A 21,909-nucleotide genomic window follows, 5' to 3' on the forward strand; every position below is an offset into this window, starting at 1 on the left:
CTTTTTTTCCTGCTTATGTGGTGCTGAGGAATCGAACCCAGGGCCTCAGGCATGCAAGGCAAGCGCTCTACCACTGAGCCACCTTCCCAGCCCTTCAGCTAATTTCAAAGTCAGTTAAGGCCAGTGTTTACTATGTTATCTCCCTGTGAGACACAGTGTTTTGCACTGGAGCTATGAGGGAGAGAGGAGAGACATAATCGATTTTGTGCTCAGTGAATGTCTACTACACTTCACCCATGTCTTCAGTATGCAGGGATATTGAGGTTCTTTCATGAAGGCTGACATTCCCATGCACATGTTTTTCAACAATAGATCTGTATAAATCCTTTGTTGGGAAGAGTCTTCCTTTTTAACACCTATGAAAGGTGATGTACAAAGGAAGTTACAGTTACACAAGTCAGGTAATGAATATATTTCTTTAAGGACAATGTTACCCCTTCCGTTGCTCATTTCCAGTTTTTTTTTCCTGTCCCCAACCACAAGTTGTATAGTTCATTTTCAACCTCATGTCTACATAGTACACACTTTGTCCCTCCATTTCTGTGCCCTCCCCAAGACATATAAAGGAACAAACAGGAGAAAAAGAAAAGAAAACAACAATAACAAGCCTCTTGTTTCCATGTCTTGGAGTTTATTTCAATAAATATTATTTTATATGGTCAGAGCACATAGATGTTCCTCCCCTAAGACTACCCTGCATTTGAATGCCCAGAGTCCTATATAATTTATCATGTCCCAGTGTATTTTAGAGCTAGCTTCCACATCTGAGAGAAAAGTGTGCCATTTGTCTCTCTGAGCTTGGCTTACCTCACTTAACATGCTTTGTTCTAGGTTCATCCATTTCCTCGCAAATGACATAATATTCTTTCTAAAGGTTATGTAAAATACCATTGCGTATAGGTACCACATGTTTTGGATCCACTCATCTATTGTAGGGCATTTGGATTGTTTCCATAACTTGGTTGTTGTGAATAGTGCAGCAATGAACATGGATATGCTAGTGGCTTTACAGTGTCCTGGCTTGTGGTATGGCTGGGTTGTAGGGAAGATCTATGTTTAGTTTTGTGAGGAATCTCCAGACTGCTGTCCAGAGTGGTCCAAAACCTCTTAAAAAATTGGGATGTGACTGGGGAATGCTAGCATTTTAGCTGATTAGCACCTAATAACAACAGATTAATGAAATTTTGGAGTAGAAATCTGAGAAATGGGATGTGGTATCTTCTAAGTCAGAGTGAATTAGATGTGGCTTGATCTGGGATGATACAAGGTTGGGTGGGGGTTGGGGAATCAATCACCTTAAAGTAGTTGGGACCTTTTCAGGGGAGTTCAATGTTCCTGAAACAGGGAAGTCATTGAGAAGGCGTGTAGAATCAAGTGGTGTCCTATTCAATATGGTAGCCTTTGATCATATGTGAACCTTTGAAAGGTGTCCAGTCTGCACTGAAATGTTTAATGAATATAAAATACATAATGGATCTGAAAGATTAAATACAAAACATAAACTCACTATTTTCATCTTGATTATATATTGATATGGTGCTATTTTGGATTTGTTATGGTAGGTTAAATATGTTATTTAAATTAACCTCATCAGTTGTTTTTTTTTTTTTTTTGTCTGTCATGGGCCTGAACTCTGGGCTTGGGCGCTGTCCCTCAGCTCTTCAGCTCAAGGCTTGCGCCCTACCACTTGAGCCACAGTGCCACTTCCGCTTATGTGGTGCTGAGGAATGGAACCCAGGGCCTCATGCATGCAAGGCAAACAATCTACCACTGAGCCAACTTCCTAGCCCCAGCTTTTAGTTTTTTTTTTTTAATTTTTGGAGACAAGATCTTGCTATGTAGCTCAGGTTGGCCTCAAACTTGTGAGCCTCTTGCCTCTGCCTCCTGAGTACTGGTACAACAGACATATGCTATTATGCTTAGCATAATAATAATGTCTTCATTTCTTTTAATGGGGCTACTAGAAAACATAAAATTCTATTATATGGTTTGTGTTACATTGTACCAGATAGCACTGGTCTAGAATGTGACATTTCCCATTCAGTTTTTTGTTGCTCTCATCTTCCCTCTTTTATTTCTTCCCTCTCTAGTAGTAAAGAATTTAGAAGTAAAGAAAGGAGTACAAGGAAATTATTACTCTATTGTGTGATAGGTACTTTATAACACCATACAGTGGATATTTTTTGGTGGTGGGGGCACTTGATTCTGAGGAGCTGGTGGGACTTGTACTGAATTTCAATCAAATAGGTCTCCAACCTTATGGCTGTAATTACTTACAAAATGGCAGACTTCTTATGCATTCCAAGGGGACCATGGCCATTTCTTTTTTTTTAATTTTTATTTTTTTAATTTTTATTGTGAACATACTGTACAGAGGGGTTACAATTACATGGGCAAGATAATGAGTACATTTCTTACCAAGCATTGCAGCCTCCTCTTTGTTTACCCTTCACATCCCTTCCCAGCCTCCCCCCGCCCCCCTCCACCAGGCCAATTCCAAAAGGTGGGAGGAGAATGAGAAAGGAAACAGAACTTAAGGATTTGAGCCTTATAGGGTATAAAACTCTGGTTCTATGCTTCAGGTGGGTTATCTTCTTTTCATTATCTTCATAGACTGATGGGTTATATGGCATCTCTAATTACAGGTAAAGAAACTAATGCTTGGAAACACACTGGGAGGTTCTCTGTTCTGAATGGAGTTGTTGGAAGATCCTGTGGGTTGCCCTTCATCGGCATAAACCTGCCTGGCATCAGTGCAGCCACCTTACTAGCAGCTTGAAGATGCAGCCAACAATGGACATGGCAGAGATGAGACTAACCACTGCATTATTCACCTGGGCCTGAGCCAGTTATTCTAAAGTTGGGATTGCCTTTAGTTGGAGGAGTCATCTGTTCTGGACCTCTGAGACACTTGGCCATGTGACAGCTAAATAAAACTATGGCTCTGTTAGGGAGGAGAAAGAGGAATGTTTTGAAAGGGAACTAGCAGTGGCCCTTACATAAAGCCAGTGTAATTCTGTGTGGTTCAGATGATATCTTTATTATTATTTTATGGCAGTTCTGGGAGGTTGGATGCAGGGTCTCATACTTGATAGGCATATGAGCTGCTACCTCAGCCATACCTATAGCTTTTTTTTTACTTTGGATTATTTTTCAGATAAGGTCCTGAGCTTTTTTTCCAGATTCACTTTAGACTACAATCCTGCTACGTCTGTCTTCTGTGTAGCTGGGGTTATAGACATACACCATCATGACCAGTTTGTTTGTTGAGATGGAGTCATATTAACTGTTTTTGCCCTGCTGACTTTGAGCCACGATCCTCTGATCTGTGCCTCCTGATAGATAGTTATTTTGATGGACTATGTAACACAAAGCAAGTAAGATGTTTGCTTATCAGAGTAGTTAAGAAAGCCATAGCGAGCTGGGCGCCGGTGGCTCACACCTGTAATCCTAGCTACTCAGGAAGCTGAGATCTGAGGATCATGGTTTAAAGCCGGCCCAGGCAGGAAAATCTATGAGACTCTTACCCCTAATAAACTACTTGAAAACCAGAAGTGGCACTGTGGCTCAAGTGGTAGAGTACTCTCCTTGAGCTGAAGAGCTGAAGGACAGCACCCAAGCCCAGAGTTCAAGTCCCATGACCGAAAAAAAAAAGAAAGCCATAGTGAATAGAAATGGCTGTCCACCTGTTGAAGTGTCCCAGTCACTGATATATTTATAGCTAGGTGTTGGTAGCACCGGTAACCCTAGCTACTTGGGAGGCTGCTATTGGGAGGATGGCAGTTCAGGGCCAGCTTGAGCATGCATATGAAATTCCCTCTTCCTTCTCAACCAGTAGTCAGGGGTAGTGGTATATGCCTATCATTCCAGCTATGTGAATGGCTGAGATTGGTGGACCATGATTTCAGGTCAGGCTGGGAAAGAAAGTCTGTGAGACTATCTCTATAGAAGAAGCTGGGTACTATGGCATATATCTCTCATCTCAGTCATGACAGAAATTGTAAAATAGGCAGATGAGGGGCCAGACCTGGGTAGGAAGTGAGAACCTGTCTCATCAGTACAAAAAAGGCCTAGACTTGTGACTCACTGGTAGAGTGCCTGTCTAGCAAGCAGAAAACCCTGAGTTCAAACCCTAGTATCCTCCTCCAAAAAAGTATTCATATATAGGACTTCTACTGCTGTTGTTTTGCTGATGAAACACATCCTTCCACAGGGAAAACAGATGTTTGGAGCCAGAGTTTAAAAAGGAGCAGGAAGCAATGAATTCAAGTTTTGCTGCATAATATTCAGGTGTTTCATCAACTTAGCTGCAGGAATCCCTGGAGAGAAGGTGAGATGCTCTGAGTCAGATGTTTATACATAAGTGGTAGATCAAAAATAAATTAGCCTTTTGCTACACTGTGCAGCCTGTGGCGGTGTTTAGTCACATCAGATTTCTTATTGATTCACATTAACAGTAGGAACTCACAGGGTGTATATAACAGATAGGAGCGGATCCAGACCACACTCTCCCTTGGGAATAGTGCGACATTTTGAAAATTCTTGATTATTCACAGCAGAGGGATAAGAGTAAGAGCGCAGCTCATAAGAAGGTGGCAGCCAAATGGGTTTCTTTATAGCAACTGTGACTTTCATATGAACTAAGCATATCTGCTATTTCAGGGCTGAAAAAAAAATCAGTTGTTAGAATTAGAAATGGCTCTGTTTTCCTCCTTTTCTGCTTATCTTTGGACCCTTTCTCACTTTGATGAAACAACCCCATGCCTTTGCCTGTGCTGTTCCCTCTTAGAATGCCCTTTCCTGCTTTGCTTACCTGGCACACATTTTTGTGAGTTTCTTCCTCACTAGTGATTTCCTGCCACTGATGCGATTGAAGTGTTCTATTGTCTTCATCCTAAATAGAAGCCCTTTGCTATTGCCAACAAGCCATTCTAGTTTTCTGGGACTGGGGGGAGGATGAAAGGTATCTAGGGATGCATGTTTGGTGCTTAAAAACCCCAAAAATTCAGGGAAAGAAAGATGATTTGGAAATCCTAAACCACCAGCCATTCTTCAGTGGCCACTCTTTTAGAACAAGGAAAGAGAGACTGACGGGTGGGGAAGTAAGAGGCAACCAGTGAGGGGAAGGTTGAGTGGTGACAATATTCTCTAAATCCTTACCCTTTAGTCTTCAAAACTTATATCCAGCCAAACGCCAGTGGCTCATGCCTCTAATCCTAGCTACTTAGGAGGCTGAGATCTGAGGATTGCGGTTCAAAGCCAGCCTGGGAAGGAAAGGCCGTGAAACTTTTATCTGCAATAAACCACCAGAAAACTGGAAATGGTGCTGTAGCTCAGGTGGTAGAGCACTAGCCTTGAGCTGAAGAGCACAGGGACAGTGCTCATGCCCAGAGTTCAAGCCCCATGACCGACAAAACAAAACAAAACAAAAAAACATTTATATTCAACCATCTTTCTATCTAACAGATATTCACAGGCTGCCTGCTGTACCAGGTTATTTTTTGCAGGTGTCATCAGATTTGAGGAACCTTGGCATGGGCCTTGCCATCCCAGGAGATCACTTCTGACAACTCCCTGCACACATTCTTGTTCATAGCAGGTGCATGCTCTGCTCTGCAGAGCAGTCTTAGGGGTGAAATAGTAACAGAACTTTGGCAAACTTGAGTATATTAGCATGGTACCATCAAGCCTCTGAGATATCCATACTCTTCTCTTGAAAACAGTCAACTGTAATTCACTCTTAGCTTAAATGCACTTGTGAGAGGTGAAAAGTCAGTCATTCTTGGTTTAACTTCCCAGCTACATATGTCATCACATCTACTCAATCCCATGGACAACTTTTTAGTTCTTCTCTGAATTTACTTGCTTCTTTTTGGCTTCTAGACCTTTCCATAGGCCATTTATTCTGCTTGTACCTTTTCATCCAACACTTGCCTTGCACCTCCATGAATGTGACTTTGGTAGATAAGCCCTTAAAGTTTCATCTTCTCTATCCCCTGTTCCTGTGACCTCTCTAAGTTCCCCTTCTCTCTGAGCTTTAATAACACTCTTTAGCTGCCCCACGTAGCGTTTATTTTATTTTGTCAGTTGTGGGGCTTGAACTCTGGGTCTGGGCGCTATCCTTGAGCTCTTTAGCTCAAGTCAAGTGCTCTACCACTTGAGCCACAGAGCCACTTCTGGTTTTCTGGTGGTTAATTGGCAATAAGAGTCTCACAGGTTTTCATTGCCCAGGCTGGCTTTGAATCGTGGTCCTCGGATCTCAGCCTCCTGAGTAGCTAGGATTACAGGTGTAAGCCACTGGAGGCTAGCTCCCATGTAGCATTTATTATATGGTAATAAATTGATTTATTTAGCAATCTGTCTGTAATGCTTCCTGGAGGCATACCCTGCCCTGCTCATTATGGAGCAGAAGTCTAGTAAATATCTGTTGAAAATTGGAGGGGAGAACAAAATACTATTCCATTTAGGCTCTAGCAAATAAATATTTTATGAGTTTTTGAGATCAGCTAACACAGTCCAGTATAAGATTGATATTAAAATATTGGTTGCTAGTGAACTAGATATCAGTTGGCAAGGACCATGGCTCAGCGGTGATAGATTATGGAGTTGCTGTGCCCCAAATTCTCTTCAGTTCCTGGATCCTGGGAGAGGCCTGGTGTTAGGGAATGGGTCATGATGGAAACCAGTTGTTTACCAGTGACACTAAGTTATTTCAGTGTTGTATGGCCATGGTCATCCAGGTGTATTTGGGACAAATGTCAGCCTTGGTGCGATTCATTTGCAGATTAACATGGGTGCTGTGGAGTTTGTAAAGGCTACATTTTAAAGAGTGCCAATTTCCCTAGGTAGGAGTGGTCCATGTGATCTTTTCTGATATGTTTATAGAGAAGAGTCTTATGCAAGTTTTGTATCAGAGAAACACTGACTTTTGTCTAGAACACTCTCCACTGAATGGCCAGCAGAATGATCCATTGAGCCCACACTGGACTGTTGTCCCTGCCAAGGTACTTGATAAATCCTCTTTCTTTGAAGGAAGATGGTAAGTGGGAAGCTGTGGTGGGTAGTAGTGGTGGTCATACTTAGCCTTGTGGAACTTTCCAAAGGAGGCTAAGCCTCATATTAGAGAGTTTTGAAACAAATACTCTTCAACAGGTATTTTCAGAGTCTAAAAGTACTGAAGTAAAGTGTGCAATCATTAAGAAATGAAGATACTTGGATATATTCAAAACCTGTTTGTGATGCCAAAGCTTTTAAAATTTGGTTTCATTTAATTTAGCCACAGGGAGATAGTGGGTAGAGATCTGTGGGCCCATTCTGCTCCAACACTGAATATAGAAAGGTGTTTAACTATATCTTGGATGCTAATGAGTGCAAATTTCAGCAACTCTGCCACATTCCCCAGTGAAACGCTGATCTGAAGGAATTATACAAAGCCATACGTTCTCTGTAAGCATAAGAGATTTCCCATGGAAAAAGACAGTTCAGGAAGTGCAGCCTTATCTTATAAAGGCTGTTTTCCACTTACTTATAATACATATTTTGAAAACACAGAGGTATTTGGAAAAGAGAACACAAGATCCGAGTATGTCCTGAAGACCTGAGGGATGGCTTGTAGAGCATAATGGATATAAAATGCTAAAGGAGTGAAGTCGTCACCATCAAGAGCGGTCCTGACTAGGAGCTCAGAGCTAATGGCGAGGAACCAGACATGGCTGGATGGAAACAGAATCCTCAAAAGAACCTTTGAAAACCAAATAAGACAGATGCCCAGAGGCATAATCAGAAATTGTTCAGGTTATGGAGTAAGGAAAGATCACTGAAAATAAAAGAACATGGAAGGCCAAGAATAAAAGAGTATGGAAGAGCTAAAGTTTAGGAAGGGGTATCTCATTAAAATATGGTAGGGAAAAAATGACACTACTGAATCTTATTGTTGCTGATTCAAAGGGAATAATCTGGTATGCAGGCCAAATATATTCATCACCAGGTTATTTATAATAAGTCAAAAGTGGAAATAATCATGGGATGCTGTTATTCTCAGGCTGAAATCTGAGAATCACAGCTCATAGCCAGCCTGAGCAGGAAGGTCCATGAGACTCCAATTCACCATCAAAAAGCTGAAAATGAAGCTGTTGGCTCAAGTGGTAGAGTGTTAGCCTTGAGTAAAAAAAAGTTCAGAGATGTTGCCCAGGACTGGAGTTCAAACTCCAGTACCAACACACACACACACACACACACACACACACACACACACACACACTCACACACACACACACACACACACACACACACGGAAATAATCTTAAATGTCAATAAGAGTTGGGTGATTAAACAAAGCACAGTGAGTTTATATAATAAATACAGCATGCAGCCATAAAAAATGATGCTCTCCAGGAGTTTCTTACTGAAGTGAGAAAATATTTATGACATGCATAAACTAAGTTTCATTCCTATAAACAAAGAACCTTTTGCTTCAGGTTAATTCTTTGAAATAGTAACTTACACTTTTCTCCCTATAATTTTTCCTTCTCCCCATTTGAAGTAATAAGGGAAAATTTGTAATTCTTGGCTTCAGAGTTCTGAGTCACAAGTACAAGTGGAATGAAGTCAGTTACTTATCAAAATATTACTTTTGTAATCAGAAAATGACATAAATGTTATTTTAAAGTACTATTAAAATTCTCACTTTAAACATGGGAAAAAATTATGGAATGCCATTTGGCAAGATAGTGTTATGTGTTCCCCAGAGCAGCTGCTGAATATTCTAGGCTGCTGTTTTTTATGAAATGGAAGGCTGAGCAAAGCTTCTGGATGGGATAGAGACACGGTGACCATGCAGCTCCTTTCAGACTTCTTTTTAAAATTTTTTTTTTATTGTGAAAATACTGTACAGAGGGGTTACAATTACATGGGCAAGATAATGAGTACATTTCTTAGCATTGTAGCCTCCTCCTTTGTTTCCCCTTCCCATCCCTTCCCATCCTCCCCCTCCCCAATCCTCCCCGCTACCCCCACCCCCCACCAAAGTTGTAAAGTTCGTTTTTTGACATAATGACTTGTACATCTCATTGTTGCAATGGGTCCACCTGTATCCCTATTTAAACGATTTGTTTTTCCCCTTCCCCTCCACAAATTATACCTACATCAAATACAGTGAAAGCAGGGGTTATACTGTGGGGGAGGGACATACAAAGCAACAAAGAAATAATCTTATAAATGTGTTAGAAACAATTGCATGGAAGAAAAAAAAACATTTGAATACATATCTTAGGGTTCATTTCCCTAACATCCCCTTATCTGACCTTTTCTGCTTGACTCAGACAAATACTAGATATTGCAAATAAGGGAAACCATGAGACCTATGTTTCTTTGGGCCTGGCTTACTTCACTTAATATAATTTTTCCAAGCCTTTCCATTTCCTAACAAATGGGGCTATGTCATTCTTTCTGATGGAGGCATAGAATTCCTTGTGTATATATACCACATTTTTTTTTTTGGGTCCGGTTGTGGGACTTGAACTCTGGGCCTGGGGGCTGTCCCTCAGTTCTTCATATCAAGGCTAGCGCTCTACCACTTGAGCCACAGTGCCACTTCTGGCTTTTTTCTTTTTGCTTATGTAGTGTTGAGGAATTGAACCAAGGGCCTCAGGCATGCAAGGCAAGTGCTCTATCACTGAGCCACCTTCCCAGCCCCATATACCACATTTTCTTGATCCATTCATTTACTGAGGGGCATCTGGGTTGGTTCCATATCTTAGCTATAGTAAATAGTGCTGCAATAAACATAGTCATGCTGGTAGCTTTAGTGTGGTCTTGTTTGTAAACATTTGGGTAAATGCCCCAAAGTTGGGATTGCTGGGTCATAGGGGAGCTGTATGTGGAGTCTTTTGAGGAACCTCCATACTGCTTTCCAAGGTGGTTGAACAAGTTTACACTCCCACCAACAATGCAGTAAGGTTTCCTTCTGCGTTTCAGACTTCTTTAGGCAGTGCCTAGACTTCTACCAAGAGCAAGTTAGGGGTTATTGGGAGAGCCAAGATTGGCATATACTATTGACTAGAGCATTTAATTGACCACCACTTTTATGATAGGACCTTGTGTTATGTTCAGAGTCACCTACATTGACTCAGTACAGGTTTAGGATGAATACATTTTGTTGTAATCCTATTTTTGGGACACTAGTATTCATGTAGGGTCGGAATTACAGCTTTTTAACTCAAACAATGGTTTTCAAGCTTTTGCACTTAAATAGAGGAATGTGCCATTCTTCAAACGGAAGCTTCTATGAAGTTTAAGAAGTCTAGGAAATGAAGCAAAATGGGTGACTAAGTGTCTCCCACCCGCCCACAGTGTCCCTCCCCCAGCCCCACCCTGTACTCTAGGCTTTGTCCTGTTTTCTTCCTTCAGTACCTTCCCCCACCCAGGACAGCTCTAGGAAACCCCAGGGCCCTGTGAGTATTAGAAAGCCACAGAACCTAAACATTTTCATGAGACTTGAGCTCTGTTCTAACCCCAAACAGAAAACAGAGATTCTCTAGCTCATGGATGGTCTAAGCTCATTACATATTAAATATCATTGTGGCTTGTGGGGTGGGAGGGAAAGAAAATAGGATTTCCCTTAACTGGGAAAGATGTGAAAGTCTTCAAACCCTTTCCTCCTTTATACCTCATCATTTATGCTCTAGACTGTGAAATCTGAGAGTGAGATAATGCTGCTTTATGGAATGCAATAGAAAGTTAAATTGAACTTCAAATTTTTAATATATTCCAGGGTCACCCATATATTTGAGATATGGGAAAGAAAAGTACTCTAACCATGCTGCATCAGAAGGTTTTTGAGTTTTAAGATGTATTTTTGGCATGACAACGTTCTCTACCTCTCTCTTTTTCTCAGATTTTACAGTCTTTCTTCAAATTCCTTTCCCAATGACAGGCTTCAATGTTCTGGGTCTCAGTTCTGCCCGTCGTTCAGGTGTGTATTGTGCAGTTGCTCTCTGCCCCAGAAGCTAGTATAAGCATGTGTACCACAGGGTTGTTGTGAGGAATATATAGGGGATGCATTTAAGCACCTATCACAATACCTGGTACACTCTAATGATCAATAAATATTGATTATTATTGTGATTTAAAATTGTGAGCTTCCAAAACAATGATTAAAAAAAGAATCAGGGCTGTCAGAGTCACCAGAAATGTTTGCTACACTATGAATTATTGATTGTTTGGATCAATTGAATGAAAGCTTTTGGGCTGAGGCCCAACCATAGGTAATTTAGAAGAATTACCTCATGAATTCTTTTTCTTTTTTGTCGGTCATGGGCCTGAACTCTCCGTTTGGGTGCTGTCCCTCAGCTCTTCAGCTCAAGGCAAGTGTTCTACCACTTGAGCCACAGTGCCACTTCTGGCTTTTGCTGCTTATGTGGTGCTGAGGAATCGAACCCAGGGTCTCATGCATACAAGGTAAGCACTCTACCATGGAGCCACCTTCCCAGTCCTCATGAATTCTAATGTATGATTAGGGTCAACAGCCCCTGGGCTGAAATATGTCGCTGTAAGTAAGCATGCTTGGTGGGGGGAAAAGGGAGGGGGAGGGATGGAAGCCTGTGAGTGCCCTCCATGTGGGCAGCTGAAGGGGCAGAGCTTTCAATGGTTAAAATGATTTCAGAGAGACTCTTGGAGATAAGAGAACCAAGAATCAGATCTTCAATATTCATGGCTTAAAAATACCATTGTCTGGAATATTATGCAGCCATTAGAAAGGCCCGAATAATGGCATTCACAGGGATATGGATGGAGCTAGAGCAAATCATTTTTGAGGGAGGTAAGCCAAGATCAGAGAGACAAATGGCACATGGTCTACCTGATAGGTGGATGTTAAATCTAAAATGCAAGGAGATATGACAAACAGGACTCAAGAAACAAAGGACATCTACTTAATTTGTCATATAATTTCTAAATGACTCCGTGTTCTTGACCACATATATGGTATATACATATGCACATCTGAGGGAAGCTAGGAGGAGGGCATAGAATGTGAGGGAAATGGGAAAAATACAACAGAGGGACCCATCAGCAGCACTGGACATTGATGAAAATGAACTAAGCAACTCAAGGACAGCAATGGGAGGGAGGGAATGAGAGGGAAAGAGGGAATAGCTTACACTATGCAAAAGGAAAGAAATGTACATATCACCTGATGTGGGAAGAAATAGTTCTATTTTCAAAGCTCATAGAATTCACAAACATTATAGGCCATGATAATCACAATTTGCCTTGTGAAGGTTAAAATGTGTTTATGACTTTAAGTATCACTATCCTACAATACTGTGAAATTTGTGGAATTTATGTAGTCAATCTCAATAAAAATTATAAAAAAATACCATTGTTAAAGTATTTCCCCTTGTTAATTCACCAATCTCCCAACAACACTGTAAATACTCAGGGCCTGCTCAACTAAAGAAAGGTACTGAAGAAAGAAATCTGGTCAGTTTCCTTTAGTGACCTAATGGGAGGTAGGGTCAGTTTATGCTGCTTCCAGGATAGTATCTTGTAGCTCTAACTTAGCTCCTCAACTTGAAATCTGCTCCTTAATGGCTTCTTCACTTGTGAGTCCCAGTTCTAGGGAACCTTCTGGATCAGAATGCAAGGATCTAGGAGTGTCCTTTTGCTCCTCCTACAGAGGACATGAGCAAGAGAAGGCTCCAAGGACATACATTGCATTAGCCAGGCTTCCTATGGAGCTTTGAAGTGCAACCAACTTGACACAGTCAGGAGGAATTTAGTTTTGAACTTTGTAGCAACAATATGTCTTAGTGCTGCTTAGGTACCCAGGCTCCCAGAAAGTCAAACAAAGCTTGTGAATGGGAGACAAATGGGTTACTTGATGGATTTCAAGTGACATGTTGTATTTCAGGAAAAGTTCATCTGCAAATACATGATGTTCTCAATGCCCCATGAAGCTTCTTAGATAAACCTGGTCCAAAATACACTGAAGTCTGGATAGCAACAAAACCATCACACAATACCACCCACCCCCTACTCTCCCCAGAACAATAACCCCAAATTGGATCCAGCTCTTTGACACTCCAGCGCTGCTGAGTTAGCCCAGCGTACACTGAATTTCCCTTCCCTCTGGGACCTGTTGCAACCATAAATGCTATAAGCAGGTGAAGGCTTTCCAGGAATTGCCTAGCTGGGCTTTACATCTTGATTTGTGGTCTCACAAGTGGTTTATGGACTGGATCTGGATTCAAAGAAGCCAATGGCCACAGTACCAGGAAGTGGGCTGGCCTGGAAACAAGGGTGAAGTCTAATTCAGATGCAGCTTGCTGGGAAAAGAGCTTGTTTTGTATCCTGAAACAGACCATCAAGGCATTATTCTTTGTATGTTTATGTATTTATCTTTTTAATGGGGCTTGGTTTAGTAATGTATTCTAAGATTATAAACAACATGCAAGATCCCCCAGGACCTTATGTAGTGAAAGGCGGACCATTTTAAGTTATATTTCAGTTGTGGTTATTGAGAGCAATAGCGTCTAGAAAAATCTGTGTTCTAGCCGATCCTGCAGGATCTCAGAAACACAGCCAGAGAAATGCCAGTGCTGCACCTTGCTTTCTGATTCTGATAAAAGTGACTATCATCACAGTTTTTTATTTGTGGTATTGGGGGTTAAACTCAAGGCCTATGCAGTCTACACTTGAGTCCCTTTACCTTTGTTATTTTCTTCAAATAGTGTCTCATGTCCATGACCAGGCCAGACTAGACCATGATACAACTACTCATTCTTTCCATGCAGCTAGATGATACACACACACACACACACACACACACACACACACACACACACACACTACTGTACTACATCTAGCTGTTGACTGAGATAGGAGGTCTCACTCAACATTTATACCCAGGCTGGCTCAAACTATGTTCCTCCTAATCTCTGCCTCCTAAGTAATTAAGATTACAAGCATGAGCCATTGGCACCAGGGTCATCATAGTTTTGATTAGCTGTCATGGAAAAAGATTGGCACAGATAGATAAACTGAGAAGAAGGGAGATCATGGGATGGTTCATTCTGTTCCTCAGATATACTATCTTCTTTGCTCCAGGCTAGCGCTCTACCTCTTAAGCCACAGCGCCACTTCTGGCTTTTTCTGCTTATATGGTACTGAGGAATCGAACCCAGGGCTTCATACATGCTAGGCAAGCACTCTACCAATCAGCCACATTCCCAGAGAAGATTGTTTTAGGACCTGTTGCTACATTCCTAGTAATGAGGGCTGTATTTGCTATAAGCATCCACTCTAAATATTTGTTGAGTCAATGAATGATTGCTTTTCAAAATTATCTGGAGGCTCACACTTTATGAATAGAAGTTTTCTCATTAAAAGATATTTTATTTGAAAGATAGTATTGCTTTTTTAGAAGCTTGAAAGCCAGCCTTTCCGTACTTAGCCATAATATTTTTCTTCAAAGTACTGGAAAAATATTTAGGCGTTCTTTTATATGAGTAGTAGTTTGCAAGTTGGACACTGTGGATTAGAAAGAAAATTCACTTCAATTGTCTGAAGTCTCACTCCCTTCCCATTCCAGAAACTGCAACTTTGAACACATTTTGAATATCCTTTTCTTGAGAGATTCAACACTTATGGGGCAAACAGGATTATCCATTGAATATGAAATGAGTCAACAAGTTATTGAAGGCATTTTTGTTGCCTTTTGTTTGGTACCTTCCACCTTGTGTTTAGGCTGTTGGTACAGATTGTAAAGCATCTTCCCAAGGCTTCCTAGTCCCTTTGGCCAGACCTCATAGGAGTTAGAACGTAGAAAATATAATACCTGATCATATTATAATACATTGAAATAAGTGTTTTTCTTCTTCTAGTAGCTAATCTAAGTTGTTATTGCAATTCTTGTTTTGGAAGGATTTCTAAAACTTGCAAGACAATCAATCATCTTTTCGTGCCAGATTTTAGAGAAAAAATAGCTTCTTTATGCCTCCATGTGATCTCCAGCCATTTCAGTGGGTAAAACTTGTCCATGATGGGGTCAGTTGAAGGGCTGGAGATAGCTCAGCCATTCCAGGTGTAGGGAGAAGATGCACGGATAAATCTGAACCTCCCCCCACACCCCACCTTAACTTAGCTTACTCTCAGTTTTGCACTTGGGAAATGATTATACTACCTTATGGTATTACGACAATGGTGATTTTTGTCTACATGTGTGAAAGTGCTTGACCATACAATTGTTATGTGGCTATGAATCAAATATGAGGTTAATCTGGTATAATTATATTGCACACTTTCATAACAACTTACCATTTACCAAATGCTTTGCACACATTCTATTGCTGAAATTTAAAATTATGACTAAGCAACTGGGCTAGGCACTAAGGCTGCACCATGAAGAAGATATAATACCTAGTACCAAGATACTTATGGCATAATAAGAGAGATAGGCAGGCACATAATCAGATAATTTCTGAGCTAAGTGCAATGATAAAGGTGTGGCTAAAAATAATTGTATTATATAATCATTTAGTGTTTATAATGTATTATGGGTTTTGCATTGTACTTTATATATAGTTACTATTAACTCCTTGTAACAATCTGTGTAGCAGTGGTAATTTCCTGGGGGATGTGCCTATAGTCTCATAGATGATGAAGGATAAAGTGAACTGAAATTCATCTCAAGTCTATTTCAAGTCTGATTGTTGTACCTGCCAGTTCTTCATCAGGTGTTGAATGCTTATGACAATATAAGGACCATCTCAAACTCAGTGACAACTCTTGGATTTTGGTGCATCATAAATCCAATATGACACCATGGACAATAGCTTACCTGGGTATTGGCCAAGCAGATTAAAGGGCTTGGTGATTCAACAGCTCATGTGGACAGCTGGTGTACTCCATGTCTGGTGATGGTAATGGATGGACCTTGGCTTGGGCCACTATCCAAAATACCCACATATAGCCTCTGTATGTGATGGATTGAATTTTCTCACAGATGGCATGTGGATTTAAGAACAAAAATCCTAAAGAGAACCAGGAAAAAGTTGTATAGCCTTTTATAACCTAGTTTCATAGGCTAGACTGGAAATCACATAGTGCTATTTCTGCCTGAGTTCTGCCTGTGTTGTTTTAACACAGGGCCTGAGCACTGCCTCTGAGCTTTTGTGCTCAAAGCTAGTACTCTATCACTTTGAGTCACAACTCCACTTCTGATTTCCTGATGGTTCATTGGAGATAAGAGTCTCACGGGAACTTTTAAGCCTGGCCTGGCTTCAAACTTCAATTCTCAGATCTCAGCCTCCTGAGTAGCTAGCATTACAGGCGTGAGCCACTGGTGCCCAGCTTGGCTTTTGTTTTTACCTCTGAGTTATCCTTCTTTTCTGTAAGATGCTGATAATGCTTGTGACCGAATAGTTTTCTTAGCCTGTCTCCTGCCCATAGTAGTTCACAGGTTAAACAACTCCTGTCTGTCTTTTAAAGTTAAAATTGGTATGATGAAAAGACCCCCCAATGTTTTTTATGTATTTATTTAAAAATCTAATCCATTAGCAACACACACACACACACACACACACACACACACACACACTCCATATGCCCACAAAACTCTTAGCAATAAACCCTTTCTACCTTGGGCTCCACTTGGTTGATAATGGATCAACATTTTGCTGATTTTGGATCTTCTGAGTCAGGAGTCATAAACAGATATAGTAGAGATGACTTATTCTTGTTTCATATGTCTGGGGCCTTTGTTATGAAACTTGGAGACTGGGGATGAATGGATACCTCAGAGATAGACTCACTAGAAAAAGGCTTGTTTACTCATCTGTTTGGTAGCTGATGATGGCAATTGCCTGGGGCCCTAGCTGGGAATGTCATCCAGACCATCTGTACCTGGCCTCTTCTGGTGGCTGCTAGGGTGTCATGGCTGGGTTTGAATTCTAAAGGAATGAGAAAGATAGCGTTTAATACCTGGCTCTGTGAGTCACCTAAATTTAAGAAGGGGGAAGATAGACCTTCTCTTGCTTGAAGAAGTATCAGAGCTGAAGGCATTTGAGGAAATGCTTACTGTCAAACATTTAGTCAGGTGGTTCTTTCTTTTTTTGGGTTTATGAGAATATTTATTTAGAATATTTGCATTATCTTTAAGTAGTTGTACAAAAGAGTTGCCATTCAACAAAGCAGTTTATGAATATAGTGTGTCTTGATTAATGTAATCTTTTTTAACATTCTTACCACCCCTCCCAGCCCAACCATTCTCTCACTTTTCTTAATTTTTTAAAGGGTATGTATTGAATTTGTTTTGCCTTCTGACAAAGAAGTTTATGTATACAATGCAAAATCTGATTAGTATCATCCCATCAACATTTTCACCCCCCCTTTGACTCACCTCTTCCCTTATTTTTATTCACTGTATTCTTCCTTCTTCCCCCTTTTATTCACCAGCCCTTTTTCTCTTGGCCTCATCCCTGATTCTTATCTCCTGGTTCTTATTTTGTTGGGTTTTGACTTAGGCTTTCTAAAGAATTATACTATTTGAACTTTCTATAGAGTCTGCTACACTTCAGTTAATTCATTTGTAACCATACCATTTGCATACCATCCAATATGTTTACACTGTTAATGGGAATGTAAGCTTGTTCAACCACTCTGCAAAGCAGTGTGGATGTTCCTCAAAAAACTAAACACAGAACTACCCTATGACCCAGCCATTCTACTCCATTTCTCCAATAGAGTGCAAACAAGACTACAGTAAAGCCATCAACACAACCATGTTCATTGTAGCACTATTTACTATAGCCAAGATGTGGAATAAGCCCAGAGGCCCCTAAATGTGTCAATATAATGTGGTATATAAACACAATGGAATTCTACTTATCCATTAGAAAGAGTGATATTGTGACATTTGTAAGAAAATTAAAATACTTGTAAAAAATTACATTAAGTGAAGTAAGCCAGACCCAGAGAAATAAAGTTTGCTTTGTGGTAGCTAGAATGTGCCTATAAATCTATAAGTAAACATATGGTGGTTATTTCTTACCCAGCAGTAGCAAGCAGTACAACTACCTACCTTTCACCAAATACTAGGAAATTATTGAAGAATAATAAAAAATTTAGAAAAAGCTACAGATGGCAAAGTGCTGATTTATTAAGAACCTAAGTAAGAAATGGAATGGTTAGATATATTTACAGTATAGCCAAACAGGATAAGGAGAGAGTATAATGAATTCCCTACAAATATTCAAAGATATCAGATTTCAAAGATAGGGTAAATAATTTACTGATCTCTAAAAGGAAACATCTGGGATAAGAATTTTTTGCTCTGAGCCAATGAAAACTTTAGTTGAGAAAGGAAAATACCTTCTTGATCATCTGTCTTACTATTGCTTCTGAAGAAGCAGATGGTGCCTTGTTATGACACTGAAACAGCACACAACAGGAGAATAGAAAAAACAGTGGAGGTAACTTCTGCCCACCTTGCTTGCAGGGTGGGAGTGGTAATAGTGAATCAACAGGCTAGTAAAACTGAACCTCCTAATCTCATTAGGCAGATGGGCATCTATTCTTTCCCATGGATTTTCCTGGTGGTTAATTATGTCAGCCTGTGAGTCTTAGATACTTTAAGTGAGGAAATATTTGGAAATTATTTCTTGACTGAGAACATTCTCCCTTAGAATTAGGTACAAAGCACAGACTGGATCAGGAGATTAGGTTAATGGGCCTTGGGTCAGCAAATAATTGGAAGAAAATTAAAAAAAATTTTTTTAAAGATGGCACATAGTCTGAGACTCTTGTTTTATCCTAGATGGCGGTTCCAGGGAGAGGCTTATTACTTTTGCTACTGAACGCTCAGGAAGGCTGGTTAATACTGGGCTGGCTGAGAGATCTTTTTTCTTTTAAAACCTAGTAGTATTTGAGGGAAAAGTAACTCTAAAAGAAGTTCCTGTTCCCTGGATAAATACAAGATTTCAGTGCTCCAAGCAGCCATTCCAATTTCTTCTCCAGGAAACACATTTTATTCTAAATGACCCATTTTGAAGTCTTTCTTGCAATTTGGAGAGTTGAATAGTCTGTTGGTTATAGAGGAACGGGTTTTATGGGAGTGTTGCTGGCATTCTCTTGGTGGGAAGGAATCCACAAGGGGACAGGGCAACACAGTGTACCTTCTTGCTGTTTGCAGAGAAGGAAATGTTCTGTCTGGTTTTAACAGGGCTGGGGCGGCATGAATGGCTTCTCCTGTATTAGTAATAATCTACCTCATAATGCTTTCAAAATAATTTGGATTGGCTTTTGCTAGTTTTTCACAAATGAATTTCTTCCAGTGTCTGGAAATAAATACCTGGATGGCCTGCTATAGTCTATTTCCTGAGGGTGATTGAATTAAACAGTTGCTTTCTTTGATCTTACTCTGCCTCACACTGTCTGGCCTTCCAAGGGCTCATGCAAACACACGTGGGAAACAGGCACAGTACTTTCCTTCCCCTGGGGAGAAACATTTCAGTCTCAGCATGGGAAAGACCGGGTTCTAGGCCATTTGGTGATGGTTCTGGAATGTAGATTTATATACATGTGAAAGCTTTTCCTGTGTGAGTAAGGCGATGCTGTCCTACATTTGTTTATATAGGAAATACTTTAACCTTCCTTTCACATTTTTCTTTTAGTGAACTGTTGGGGACAATCCCTTTTAAGATGAAGAATTCTAAGTCTTGTGGCTGCTGACAGAACTGGTAGCTTTTGGGGTTAGAAATCATCACAAAAGGGACATGCTTTTATGGTAGAAAATATAGATTGAGATGTGCAAAAAGAATAAAATTGAAGTGATTTGTAATTTCCAGCCTAATGAATGATGAAGAATTCCAGGACAGATCAGCCTTCCCCCATGTCTCCATTTCTGTTGTCTGGAGAAGAGAGATACCCCAGAACTCTGCAAACTCTTCCCACCCCTGTGACACAGGCAGCTCTAACATTGCCTTATGCCTTGAGGCTGTCAGGTTGAATCACTCTGGGGTCAATTTACTTCCATCCTCCAGGTCATCCTCATTTCTTAAGACTAGAATGACCATGAGCATCTATGCAGCTCCTCTGATGTAATCTCCCTGCTTCCTATACTTCACACTTTCAGATCTCTTACATTGTTCCCTCTGCAAATCGATAATTGGCCTTTTATCTCCAGCCTTTTCTTTGAAATCCTCCTTTGCTTGCTTTCTCTAACCGCTGAATCCTTAACCTTTCACTGCCTCCCTTGTCCTTAGTGGCTGCTTTCTCGTCTATACCCTTCATACTGTGAGGCCAACAGATAGGTTTGCTGTGCTCCTTATTCTTTGTTACTATATTCTGATTAATGTCCTTAGCTTCTTCCTGTAAATCCTGGCTTTGACCTCAATCATATGGCACCTACGATTTTTCCTGTTGAAGACATCTTCCAATCTCTCCCCCCTCTCTTCATTCCTCATTCCTTGATGCAGGTCTAGGCTTATGCTTTCTATAAAAACATAATTCCTCCTGCTATAATGTAGACGTCTTAACTATCCACACCAGTGATGAGGTGCTCTTGCCTCTTAGTTCTGTGACTTATCTTGTCCTCCACCCTATCTCTGCCTCCACTTCAAGGTCAGACCCTCGCTTCTCTATTACCAGTAAGCAGCCTACCACACTCTGATGGTCTTGATTTCCAGCCTTTTTCCTAATCATACCCAAAGGGCAAAACTTCTTTAGTACTACCAACACCCACAACCCATCAGTCTCATGTGCTCACCTCCTCCTCTTATTCTTAGATTTTATGTTTCAAATTGTACCATTCACCTCCTGCATGTAAAGTACTTGCAATTTCCTTCTTTTCCTCCCTTCAAAATATACTTCTGGAAAAATCGCAGTTTGAATCCAACTCTGCTGATTTTATGTCTGCTCAATCAAGCATGGCTGGAGGAAAACTTATGGTCATGCTGTTTCGAGCCCCTTTTAATTCATGACTGCTAACCTCAAGGTTTGAGCTCAGGGTCTGGCACTTGTTATAAGTCAGGCACTCTTCCACTTGAGCTAACTCTCAGACCTTTTTGTTTTAGTTACTTTTGAGATAGGGACTTAGAATTATGCCTGGACCATGATTCTCCTATTTATGCTTCCCATGTAGCTGAGATGAGGGACATTGAATTCAAACCCCAATAATTGTAAAAAAAAACCCAAGCCAAAACAATATTGACCTTTTAGATCTCCATTTCCAGAATATCATTTAATTAATGGTGGTTCTCTTATTGCTCACAATGCTGCCTCATCCATTGTGCTAACCATGAATACTAATTCATTCTAATGATTCTCAAAGGTCATTTGTTACCTATGAGCTTCACTGATGACCACTACAAGTGCAAAAATTGCATAAAATGAAAATGACAATTTATTCTGATTGTAGTGGATTACATGAATCATTCACAAGTTTGTTGTATAAGGGTAGAGTTTCCTTGAACACTTAGGTCTAAGAAGCATGGCATTCTTAGGATGTAATAGTATTAATGTTGATCCTCAGCCCTATCTTATATTTAAATGTCACTGAGGAGGAAGAACATAACAAGAGCCTCTGAGTGGAATGAGGAGTGAAACCCCATTCACCCCATTCAGCAGTTCCAAAATTCTGAATATGGCTCCAAACTCCCTACAGATCTGGCTTCTGCTACCTCTCCTGTTCTATCTTCTCCTTATCCTTTCCTGTCACTTTGTTCCTAGTGGTTTGAGTAGTCCTTGAACATGGAAAATCTACTCCAGACCTTGGTACGTGTTCCCTTAATCTGGATTGCTTTTCTCCCAAGTGGTGGCGTGGCCTTCTCCCTTACCAGCTTGGCATTATAGATCAGTTGCCATGTCAGCAAGAACATCTTTTACCACATAATTGAAACAGCAAACACTGAT

Source organism: Dipodomys ordii, unplaced genomic scaffold (assembly GCF_000151885.1).
Source record: "Dipodomys ordii isolate 6190 unplaced genomic scaffold, Dord_2.0 Scaffold17, whole genome shotgun sequence".
In the NCBI taxonomy this organism is placed as follows: Eukaryota; Metazoa; Chordata; class Mammalia; order Rodentia; family Heteromyidae; genus Dipodomys; species Dipodomys ordii.